The following is a 13,478-nucleotide window of genomic DNA, read 5'->3' as shown; positions in this document are numbered from 1 at the left end:
TGGAATGCTTTGCACCTCATATCCAGTATGGTAGCCAGTCCGTTGTGGTGGTGCAGCCATGTACCCTGTTGGTTGTAGCACCCTGACTACACAGGGATTGCTCTGCTGATGCATGCGCCGTTAACTCCCAATGTATACAAAGGAGTAAATACCAGTCACACTGGGGCATCAGGACTCCTACCAATGCCCATCCTGCCAGGTGGCCTTTGCTGCAGCTGGGTGGCTCCTGTGGGGAGGGCCCCTGGTCGGAGTGGGTGGCATCAGTGTGGATGACATGTGATGAAGTGTACCATTCATCACTTACTGGTGATCAAACATCAGCAGTCTCTAAGTGTTCCAAGTCTCAGTGCGATGCAAGGAAGAATGAACCTAAATTATTCCCCTCTGTGGCCACACCACTGGAGGAACGCCAGGCTAAGGATGGCAGTGAACCTTATTCACCTTGGTACCTCGTATGTAAGAGATTTGATGGGGTCTCCTTTGTCTTGTTGAAGCCTCAGTTTTTTGTACAGCATTTCGACGAAAAGTTTGGGGTGGTCGAGGGCTTGTCCAAAACGCTATCAGGGTCAGTTGTGATAAAAATGGCATCCTCTGGCCAACCACGGGCATTACTCGCTTGAGACAAGCTGAGGGATGTTTTCGTTAACACCACTCCTCATGAGAGCTTAAATATGGTCCAGGGTATTATATTCCACAGGGACCTTCTTTCGCAGTCCGATGACGTACTGTGCTCAACTTAGAGCAAAGAGGAGTTCATTTCGTCTGGCGCATCCATTGGGATCCGAGGGATAAACAGGTTGTCACTGGTGCCTTCATCTTGGCATTCTAGGGTGACGCATTACCCGAGAAGGTGAAGATAATGGTCTATTGCTGTGATGTCCAGCCCTATTTCCCTCCCCCAATGCGGTGCTTTAAATGCTGGAAGTGCGGTCATATGTCTTCCTGCTGTACTTCGAGCATCACATGTCGAGATTGTGAACGTCCATCCCATTCCAATACTCCATGTGCCGCGCCTCCCATCTGTGTCAGCTGTGGAGAGCATCATACCCGTTGCTCACCAGACAGGATTCTACAGCGAGAAAAGTAAATCATGAAATACAAGACCCTGGACCAACTGTCCGACGCTGAGGCTAAGAGGAAATTTGAGCACCTACATCCTGTGGCTATGATCTCCTCTTCTGCCACTGCTACGAGAACAGTTGTAGCCCCATCAGTTCTGCGAGTTCCAGTTGGCTCTTAGACCTGGAAGACTACACCTGCCCTTGATGTTGGGGGGCACTTCCCTCCCTGTTGCTCCCACACCACCTACCTGAGGAGAATTGTCGTCTGAACCATTGGGGACACCAGTCCCCACGATTCAGCCAGGGAAGCATAAGTCTTCTTTGGCTCCTCTCGCTATTAAGGGGTTCCTTGAATCACTCCCTTCCCAGGTTTCTGCTAGTGGATAAGATGTCACCTGCCAGTGGCTGAAGTGACCAAAAGCTGCTGGTCGTAGGGCTTTATGATCATCCTCCATCCTGGAGACTGAATCAGTGACGCCCTCCCATCCAGAGAATCCCAAGGATCAGCGAGTGAAAGCCAGAAAGAAGCCCCTGAAGCCAAGGGAACTGCAGTGGCATCCATAAGACCGCTGCCTACAAGCTCTGCAACTGAGGATGAGGTGACGATTCTGGCGTCCGCTGAGGTCCTAGATCTCGCCAGACCGACAGAAACAAAGGATATAGCCCGTTCAGGAAATAAGTCGGTGGCAGCAGGTAAAACTGAGGCGTAGACTGCCTCATAGAGTGTTTCATACCTTCCCAGTCTCATGATCACGTTATTCTCAAGTGGAATTGCGGCCGTTTTTTCCATCACCTGGCTGAGCTATGGAAACTGTTAAGCTTTACTCCTGCTGTCGGCATTGCCTTCCCAGAAATCTGGTTCCCGGCAAAACAGACCCCTGCCCTTTGTGGCTACATGGATATTACAAGAACTGTAGCGACTATAATCGAGTGTCAGATGGAGTTTGCATTTGTCCTGAACTCGGTATGTAGTGAACCAGTGCCCCCTCAAACTCCTCTTGAAGCTGTGGCTGTCAGGATATGGACGACGCAGGAAATAGCTGTCTGCAATGTATATCTCCCTCTAGATGGTGTAGAACCCCTGAATGTATTAGCTGCACTGATTGATCAACTCCCTAAACCTTTCCTACTTTTGGGAGATTTTAACACCCATAACCCCTTGTCGGGTGGCACCATGCTTACAGGCCGAGGCAAAGATATCGAAACTTTACTGTACCAACTCGACCTTTGCCTCTTAAGTACTGGGGCCGCCACGCATTTCAGTGTGGCTCATGGTAGTTACTCGACCATTGATTTGTCAATTTGGATCCCAGGACTTAATCATCTATCCACTGGAGAGCACATGACGACCTGTGTGGTAGTGCCCAATTCGCCATCTTCTTGTCACTCCCCTGGTGTCATGCACATGGACGCCTACACAGATGTGCTTTAAACAAGGCAGACTGGGTAGCCTTCACCTCCGCTGTCAGCGCTGAATCTCCCCCAAATGGTGCCACCGATGTTGTGATGAGCAGATCACTACAACGATCGCTTCTGCAGCGGAACTTGGTGGTCTCCGGATTCGCTGAGGCAATTAAAGAGCGTCGGCGAGCTTTACAGCGACATAAGCGACACCCTTCCCTTGAGCACCTAATAGCCTTTAAGTGGCTCCGTGCCCGCGTTCACTTACCTATAAAACGACGGAAACAGCAGTGTTGGGAGAGGTATGTGTAGACCATTAGGTGCCATATGTCACCTTCCCAAGTCTGGACGAGGATCAGACGTCTTTTTGGGTACCAGACCCCAACAAGTGTCCCTGGCGTTAACATCAATGGCATGGTCTCTATGGATGCAGACGCGATTGCCGAGTACTTTGCTGAGCACTCTGCTCGAGCTTCTGCGTCGGAGAATTACCCCCTATCCTTTTGCACCTTGGAATGGCGGCTGGAAGGAAAAGTCATCTCGTTGACTACACGCCACAGTGAACCCTGTAAGGCGCCTTTCACAGAGTGGGAGCTCCACAGCGCCCTTGCACATTGCTCCGACGCAGCTCCTGGGCCGGATCGGATTCACAGTCAGATGATAAACATCTCTCGTCTGACTGCAAGTGGTATCTCCTCGTCACCTTCAACCGGATCTGGTGCGATGGCGTCTTTCCACCGCAATGGTGTGAGAGCACCATCATTCCTTTGCTAAAACCCGGTAAAAATCCACTTGGTGTGGATAGTTATCAGCCCATCAGCCTCACCAACGTTCTGTGGAAGCTGCTGGGTTGGGTGCAGAAGTAACGTTGCCTTCTGGCTCCATGTCAGAGCGGCTTCCGCCAGGGTCGCTCTACCACTGAAAATCTTGTGTCCCTCGAGTCTGCCATCCAAACAGCCTTTTCCAGACGTCAAAACCTGGTTGTCATCTATTTGACGTCCATAAAGTATACGACACGACCTAGCGACATCATATCTTTGCCACATTCTATGAGTGGGGTCTCTAGGGCCCGCTTCCAATTTTTTATCCAAAACTTCCTGTCGCTTTCTGTGTCCAAGTTGGTGCCTCCCATAGTTCCTCCTGCATTCAGGGGAATGGCGTTCTGCAGGGTGCCATATTGGTTGTATACCTATTTTTAGCGGCCATTAATGGCCTAACAGCAGCTGAGCTGTTCATCAACAAATGAAAAGATTCACTCTTAAAAACATCTGAATAAAGTGGCATAGTAAAAATATCCACGATTAAAGTTAACAACATTAAATAAGATACAACACTAGTAGAACGTCTAAGCAAATTGCTTAGTCGATCAAGGGTTCTTATGAAGCTAAAGTTAAGTTGCAGTCAAGTAGGACGCGACGCAACTGCCCGGCAAACTACGGCCGGGTCCACGCAGCGAGGCGGACAACCGATCAGACCAGACGAGTTAGAGAGCTATACAAATCTATAAAAAACTAAAGGAAAGTTATATTACATAATTACAGGTCCATTAACACACCAAGACACATATCGTTAGAACTAGGCTCAGAGAGAAACGTGACAGTAAAATGGCCAAGCTCAACTGACGAGGCCTAACCCTGGAGAAGGCCTTTTAAGATTAGTCAGGAGCCACAATAAAATTGACTTACCTATTAATACAAAAAAATTCAAGAGATCCCTTTATAACGTGCCAGACGGTGATGGACTTGGATAACTTGCCTAAATATTTCGGAAACTAGCACCAAAATTATAATTACAGCTTGGGCGAATTTTCAGAACACTGGTACTACTAACAAGCGTTTAGAATGATTCGGCCAGAACTTGAGCTCAACACAATGCTCGTACTCAGGCCGTAGTTGACTGACAACCAAGAACCGACGATATAATGAGTAGTCAGACAGCTTAATCAATATGCTTACTTAAAGCTGTTTATCCAATTAACAAGCAAAGATTTCAATTTCCAGGCTCTTAAAAATAACCTGCAATAAGATTCCCGTTACGGACTGTACCGCAATGTCAATTAGACAAGCAGAATAATAAATTAAGCCGGCCGATGTGGCCGAGCGGTTCTAAGCACTACAGCCTGGAACCGCGCGAGTGCTACGGTCGCACGTTCGAATCCTGCCTCGGGCATGGATGTGTGTGATGTCCTTAGGTTGGTTACGTTTAAGTAGTTCTAAGTTCTAGGGGACTGATGACCTCAGAAGTTAAGTCCCATAGTGCTCAGAGCCATTTGAACCATTTTGAATAATAAACTAAAGTCCGAAACCCTCTCGGGCATAGGAGAATTTAGAACTGGCACAGCCTCTGACCTATTTTGGTAGAAAGCCTTGCGGTCCAATGCACAATAACTGCATGCAACCTGACTACCGCAAGGTTCATATCAGACGTCAGTCTTAATTCACTGAGGCTATGTTGAAACAGCTCCTCCACAACGTAGCACAGTCTCAAATTGCTCACCGTGTATGTTCGGCAGGAATCGGCCGCTAGCGTTTGGTTGCGGATGACCACAGATCCACGTTTCAGGTAGTCCCTCATAGACTTACTTCCCTTGACACTGCCGGGTAGGTACAAACAGCGGACGCGCATTGATCACCGTTGCTTTCCTTGAGTACAAGTCCACTGCCCCGACAGTGTAATTTTTCCTCCTATTTATGTAATTATGTAGTTCTCAATTCGTTCGAGCAATCAGTCATTCATAATAGGAAACTCAGTCATAACTCAGTCACTCAAAATGATTCAGAAATTTTACTTGTTAGAATGAAATCAGGCGTTGATTCACTTCTCTGGAGGCTCGTGCTTTGCGGCAGTCTGCTAATCTGTAAAAATAAAATGCCTCGTATTTTTGAGAGCGTTGTATAATCAGTCGGGAAACCTCAGATCAAGCGGATATTTGGCTTTGATGAAGTTTAACCTTCCGAAGAAGTAATGGAGCTCTTGGATTATTAAATGCAGGTTCGTATCCAGTCTTTCGGAAGTTCCCTTCTGATTAACAACTACGCACTATATCGATGAATATCATTAATTATCAGATGTCAAATAATATTAATTGTTACACACCTTTTGTATGAAGGAGCAATATATATATATATATACAATTTCGTATATTAGTAGACTTCTCTTGGCCAGAAATGCCTTTTTTGCCATAACGAATCTGCTTTTGATGTCCTCCTTGCTCCGTCCGTCATTGGTCATTTTACTGCAGAATTTCTTAACTTCATTGACTTCGTGACCATCAATCCTGATGTTGAGTTTCTCGCTGTTCTCATTTCTACTACTTCTCGTTATCTTCGTCTTTCTCCGATTTACTCTCAAACCATACTGTGTACTCATTAGACTGTTCATTCCGTTCAGCAGATCATTTAATTGTTCTTCACTTTCACTCAGGATAGCAATGTCATCGGCGAATCGTATCATTGATATCCTTTCACGTTGTATTTTAATTCCACTCCTGAACCTTTCTTTTATTTTCATCATTGCTTCCTCGATGTACAGATTGAAGAGTAGGGGCGAAAGGCTACAGCCTTGTCTTACTCCCTTCTTAATACGAGCACTTCGTTCTTGATCGTCCGCTCTTATTATTCCCTCTTGGTTGTTGTACAAATTGTATATGACCCGTCTCTCCCTATAGCTTACCCCTACTTTTTTCAGAATCTTGAACAGCTTGCACCATTTTATATTGTCGAACGCTTTTTCCAGGTCGAAAAATCCTATGAACGTGTCTTGATTTTTCTTTAGCCTTGCTTCCATTATTAGCCGTAACGTCAGAATTGTCTCTCTCGTGCCTTTACTTTTCCTAAAGCCAAACTGATCGTCACCTAGCGCATTCTCAATTTTCTTTTCCATTCTTCTGTATTTTATTCTTGTAAGCAGCTTCGATGCATGAGCTGTTAAGCTGATTGTGCGATAATTCTCGCACTTGTCAGCTCTTGCCGTCTTCGGATTTGTGTGGATGATGCTTTTCCGAAAGTCAGGTGGTATGTCACCAGACTCATATATTCTACACACCAACGTGAATAGTCGTTTTGCTGCCACTTCTCCTAATGATTTTAAAAATTCTGATGGAATGTTATCTATCCCTTCTGCCTTATTTGACCTTAAGTCCTCCAAAGCTCTTTTAAATTCCGATTCTAATACTGGATCCCCTATCTCTTCTAAATCGACTCCTGTTTCTTCTTCTATTACATCAGACAAATCTTCACCCTCATAGAGGCTTTCAGTGTATTCTTTCCACCTGTCTGCTCTCTCCTATGCATTTAACAGTGGAATTCCCGTTGCACTCTTAATGTTACCACTGTTGCTTTTAATGTCACCAAAGGTTGTTTTGACTTTCCTGTATGCTGTGTCTGTTCTTCCGACAATCATATCTTTTTCGATGTCTTCACATTTTTCCAGCAACCATTTCGTCTTAGCTTCCCTGCACTTCCTATTTATTTCATTCCTCAGCGACTTGTATTTCTGTATTCTTGATTTTCCCGGAACATGTTTGTACTTCCTCCTTTCATCAATCAACTGAAGTATTTCTTCTGTTACCCATGGTTTCTTCGCAGCTACCTTCTTTGTACCTATGTTTTCCTTCCCAACTTCTGTGATGGGCCTTTTTAGAAACGTCCATTCCTCTTCAACTGTGTTGCCTACTGCGCTATTGCTTATTGCTGTATCTATAGCGTTAGAGAACTTCAAACGTATCTCGTCATTCCTTAGAACTTCTGAATCCCACTTCTTTGCGTATTGATTCTTCCTGACAAATGTCTTGAACTTCAGCCTACTCTTCATCAGTACTATATTGTGATCTGAGTCTATATATGCTTCTGGGTACGCCTTACAATCCAGTCTCTGATTTCGAAATCTCTGTCTGACCATGATGTAATCTAATTGAAATCTTCCCGTATCTCCCGGCCTTTTTCAAGTATACCTCCTCCTCTTGTGATTCTTGAACAGGGTATTCGCTTTTACTAGCTGAAACGTGTTACAGAACTCAATTAGTCTTTCTCCTCTTTTATTCCTTGTCCCAAGCCCATACTCTCCTGTAACCTTTTCTTCTACTCCTTCCCCTACAACTGCATTCCAGTCTCCCATGAATATTAGATTTTCGTCTCCCTGTACATACTGTATTACCCTTTCAAAATGCTAATACACTTTCTCTATCTATTCATCTTCAGCTTGCGTACATCGTCGGGATGTATACCTGAACTATCGTTGTCGGTGTTGGTCTGCTGTCGATTCTGATTAGAACAACCCGGTCACTGAACTGTTCACAGTAACACACCCTCTGCCCTACCTTCCTATTCATAACGAATCCTACACCTGTTATACCATTTTCTGCTGCTGTTGATATTACCCGATACTCATCTGACCAGAAATCCTTGTCTTCCTTCTACTTCACTTCACTGATCCCTACTATATCTAGATTGAGCCTTTGCATTTCCCTTTTGAGATTTTCTAGTTTCCCTACCACGTTCAAGCTTCGGATATTCCACGGCCCGACTCGTAGAACATTATCCTTTCGTTGATTATTCAGTCTTTTTCTCATGGTAACCTCCCCCTTGGCAGTCCCCTCCCAGAGATCCGAATGGGGGACTATTCCGGAATCTTTTGCCAATGGAGAGATCATCATGACACTTCTTCAACTACAGGCCACATGTCCTGTGGATACACGTTACGTGTCTTTAATGCAGTGGTTTCCATTGCCTTCTGCACCCTCATTGCTGATTCTTCCGCCTTTAGGGGCAATTTCCCACCCCTAGGACAAGAGAGTGCCCTGAACCTCTATCCGCTCCTCCGCCCTCTTTGACAAGGCCGTTGGCAGAATGAGGGTGTGACTTCTTATGCCGGAAGTCTTCGGCCGCCAATGCTGATTATTTATCAAAATTTAGGCAGTGGCGGGGATCGAACCCGGGACAGCAGACGTTTTGATTATGAATCGAAGACGCTACCCCTTTTTTTTTTTTTTTTTTTTTTTTAATCTTCAGATGCGAAGTCCGACGCCTTATCTATTTTTTTTTTTTTTTAGTGGTGGGACTCGAACCCACAATCCCCGGTTTAGGAGACCGATACCTTATCCATTTTTTTTTTTTTTTTTTTTAGCTTGCGACGTCGGCATGTATACCTGAACTATCGTTGTTTTTTTTTTTTTTTTTTTTTTTTTTTTTTTTTTTTTTTTTTTTTTGTAAGGAACTTGGCAGCATGAGGCAGGCGGAGGCAAAGCGGGCAGGGGTCAAAATCTCGAGGCCTGGCCGCGATGTCTCCACCCAGTCCTGTTGCTGAGGCGTGTCTTTATCATAGTTTTCAATAAGAAATTTTACATCTTGTGTATACGTAGATATATGCTGTTTTGCCTTCGAAATCCTGAACCAAAAGATGCTTCATTTGAAACAAAAAATTTATGTCATGCCGAGGCAATAGAGATTGAAGGTTATAGCTTTAGTGCTTTTTTTTTTTTTTTTTTTTTTTTTTTTTTTTTTTTTTCTCATCCACTGCTTCTCGGCAACCTAGCATACTTCTTTGTAATATATAATAAAGTTGTAGGAAGTAGTGGACCCTGAACCTGTATATTATTTTTTTTTAATTTCTGTTTAGTTTTTTAATTGTTATTATTATTATTTTTGTTTGTTTGTTATTTTTTTTATTGTAAAAGAAAAATCTTCATGGAATGTGAAGAAGGAATTTTATGTTAAGGCACTAATTCCATAGCCTCCTTTCCTTCTTGAGATTAATAATAATAATAAAAAAGTATGTTCCCTTCCATGGAAACAAATGAGACTTCCTTCTCAGTCATAAAATGAATGTATAAGAAAACAATTTATCGTTAACCCTGCGATACTGGCTTTCGGCTTCGGCTTCTTCTGTGCAATAAACAAAATAGCCTTCTTTGCCAGCAGAGGATAAGTGATTGTAATATGAAACTGTAAAATTGTACTTCTCCCCAATTGTTTTTGTTTAAGCGTCGTTTCGCTTAAATAAACGATTTTTGTTTATCTCGTTGGCTTGTCAACCAATGCCCAGTCGCTCGAATACCATTTTCAGCATATTGCCGTAGTTTTTCTTGTGGTCTTTATATTTCAGGGCGTTATAAAAAGCACACTTCAAGTACATGTAAAAATCAGTGGAATTGTCATTTCCCAGGTGATTAATTACGTAATTCACATAGTGTCCCATTAACCAATGGACCGAGTTGTTTTTTGCTGCTGGAAAATAGCAAGTCTGAGGCCTGAGGAATGTAACAGGGGGAAAATTTTCCACCGAAGATCTCGTAAGAAAAGCCAGTTGTTCCCTAATCCAATTACAGAGTTGTAGATTGCCACCGCACGTGAATCTGTGCACTAACGTGTCGATCAATTTACATTTGAGACATAGGTTCGTGTCGCTAACGCCGATTGCATGTAACCTTTCATTGGTGCTTACGGTCTCATTCACTGTTTTATACCACGCTGACTTGACGTCCGATGGTAGACCACGCATATTAATATTTTTCCATATGGCGTCCCAATCAGTGTGTGGGTATTTACTTTCCAATTTGTTTCTCCCCTCCATTTTCTTTCGATGGCACAGAATATCGCGGGCCGTGATCCGTCGTGAGTTGATGATGACACCGCCGAGATAGCTGAATTCCACAAAATATACACGAACGTACTGGAGCCGGTTATTTATTTTTTGCACATTCACCGGCGCCTGTAAACTGGCAGGCCTGACAACTTCAAATAATTTAGTTGTAATGCTATCAGCGTGGTCGCTAAGGATAGTGGCGGTCCTTTTTATAAAAAGCGCAGACGCCTTATTTCTGATGTCAACTAACCCCAAACCTCCATTCCTGGGATCTAAGGTCGCAGTTTTTGCGTCGACTCTGAATATATCCCCTCTCCAAAGATAGCTGGCAATGGTAGACATTATCTTTTTTCCAATCATTTTCGGTAGTGGGAAGATCTGTGCTATAAAGTAACTCCTGGAGAGAATGCAGTGGTTAATGAAAATCACCCTCTGAACTTGGTTCATGTTACGGTGGAGGTTTTCTCTTGTTGTTCCAAGAAGTTGTCCCGACGTATTTCTCCAATTGATAGCTGCCATTTTTAACGGACAAGGTGTCAGTGTTATTCCTAGTGCTTTGCATTGGGTGACCATTGTGGCCCAGGCTAAGGTGGTATGTTGAAAACCCCGCAGGTTTAGGAGTTTGCTTTTGTTTGCGTTGACACCTGCTCCGGAGACTCTACAGTACTTTTTAATTAGCGTTTCCAATTTCAAAATGTCGTCGGGATTTCGCAGGACGACTCCGACATCATCGGCATAGGCGTTTATGACTGTTCGGTGACCAGATAATGTGATGCCAGTTAGAGTGGCATGAACACTGCGGAGGAAAGGTTCTAATGAAAGCACGAATAGGAACATGGAGAGGGGGCTTCCTTGGGGAACGCCGCGCCTGATCTGAATCTGCTTTGTCCTCTGGCAGTTAACTGATATACAAGCGCTGATGCCTGTTGCAACATTTCTGATCACACTTACGACTCGCTCATTAAAACCTATTTTGTTCAGTGTGGCACTAAGGAATCTATGATCCACACGATCAAATGCTTTCTGGAAGTCAATAAACATGATAGCACATTTTATGGTGGTCACAGCAGTGATTGCAATTATATCTCTATATTCAGCTATGCTTTTGAAAATGCTCTTGGTAGGCACACAGGACTGGTATGGACTTACTATCTTTTTGGCCAACTGTGAGAGTCTGTTGTTTAAAATTCTGCCGATGATTTTATAATCGGAGTTTAACAGGGAGATAGGACGAAAGTTGTTGAGGTTTCTTTTTGCAGCATTTTTTGGGATTAGTACTATTGTGCTCTCTTTAAAAACAGCAGGTAAATGCTTTCCCTGAAGCACCTCGTTCGTCATTCGGGTAAACATGTCACCAATCAGTGGCCAGTATCGTTTATAAAATTCAACAGGCAAACCATCCGGTCCCGGCGATTTCCTCAGAGGAGATTTGCAGATGATTCTGTGGATATCTTCGTTAGTACACTCAACGAGAAGGTCTTCGTTTTCCTCGTCCGAGACCTGTGGAGCTATGGAACTAAGGAACTCATCGAAGGACTCTTCACATACCGGGTTGGCAGTGTATAGGTCTTCGTAATATTGGTGCACTGCATTGACGATGTCTCTCTGAGTCGTGAGTGTCTCGCCAGTTTCAGACTGAAGTCCATCAATGAAGGTGCGTCTCCTGTTTCTTTCGTGCTTCAGTAGATGGTACAAGGAAGCATGTTCATCCTCCACGACTGTCTTAGCCTTGGATTTTAATTTCAGACCCTCCATCTGCTGTCTTTTAAGACTGAGCAATTTGGCCTTAGTTTGCTTGATATCTGCCAGACGGACGTTGGAAGTGTTTGCCTGCTCATATAAATTTCGCAGCATGGTATAATAAAATTCTATGGAATTTTTTAAGTCTTTCGATCGTTGTACACTATACTGGATGAGAACTTTTCTCAGTTTAGGCTTTGCCCTGTTGCAGCACCAGTCTAGTACTGAGACGTGTCTATCTGCAGAGCGGAGGCACAATGCCCACGCTTCTGTCAAACTTTCTTCTAATCCGTCGTCCTGCATCAGTGACGTATTAAGGTGCCATGAACTTCTAAAACGGCGAGTGGGTTGCGCAGTAAGGTTGATGGAAGCTAGCACGGAGCTATGATCAGAAAAGTAAACTGGAATCATCTCTGCTTTAATGAAGGAGCTAACTAGACTTTGCGATATGTAGAGTCTGTCGATCCTGCTACGTGAGTGAGGACCTAGGAATGTAAATGCCACAAATGTGGGATACATTATTTCCCAAGCATCTTTAAGCTGTAAAACAGTGACGAAACGCTTCAGTTCATTGCAGTTATTAAAATTCGGAACCTGGTCTTTCTTATTTATCACACAATTAAAATCACCGCCTATTATAAGATCTTTTGGGTTTTTCCGTAATAAATAAATGAGTTCTTCTTTATAGAACTGTGCTCTTTCCATTCTATTGGATGTGCCAGAAGGGGCATACAGATTGATAAGGGTAGAACCAAAGACTTTTATACCTATCGCTCTGCCGGAGTCCAACCTCTCGATATCCGAGACAGGAATCCCCTCCCTGACTAAAATTGCTGTACCGACGTTGGTGTCAAGTGAGACATTTAAAATCGCCAAATATCCAGGCACTGTAAGATTAGTCAGCACTACTTCCTGTAGGAAAGCAATGTCCGTCCCTGACTCATATATATAATCCTTGAGCGCTGTAACTTTAGTCACGGATGTAATCCTGTTAATATTGATAGTCGTAATTGTATATGCCTGGGACATTTAGTTTGCATAAAAAGTAAATAAGTGATTAAAAAGATAACAAAATATTAATAAAAAAAAAAAAAGAGAGAGATGTGCAGCTTTTAGAAGGGAGAAACGACTCCGCTTAAACAAACATCTAAAAGAATAGTCAGTATTTGAAGCTCGGTAAACACTTCATCTGGTTCCTCTGAAATATGACTAAGACAGTAGTACAATTAGAAATGAAACTGGTTCAACAAAATCCTTTTGTTTTTTCATCTTACAGCCTCATTTTGGTGCAGGATTCCGAACATCTCGGGTTTTAGTTTTACCGAGGGGCTTTGCATCACTAATGTCACTTGAAGGTACCTCCTTAGGTCTTTCCGTGATGATTTCATACAAGACGTTCTTGGCCGTCGCTTCCTCTTGTGCTGGTCGTTGTTTGCTTTGGTTACGGGAAGCTTTGAGATTAGGTTGCGGTTTGAGTCGGCGTCTTCGGACATCTTGGTTCAACGCGCCGTCATTCGGATTGTCTATCTTTACCACCGTTGTGACCGAAGCTGCCTCAACAGCGTCCTTTGTACGAGTGCCATTTCCTTGTTCTTCCGTCACTAGCTCCAGAGCACTGACTGAGTCGGCGGTTTGTGGGTCTGTAAGTTCTTGAGTTGGGTTCCGCTCCGTCACCTCTTGTGCTTCGGAGTGCGC

The sequence above is a fragment of the Schistocerca gregaria genome, chromosome 1 (assembly GCF_023897955.1).
Source record: "Schistocerca gregaria isolate iqSchGreg1 chromosome 1, iqSchGreg1.2, whole genome shotgun sequence".
NCBI classification, from domain to species: Eukaryota; Metazoa; Arthropoda; class Insecta; order Orthoptera; family Acrididae; genus Schistocerca; species Schistocerca gregaria.
This window is presented reverse-complemented; position numbering follows the sequence as displayed.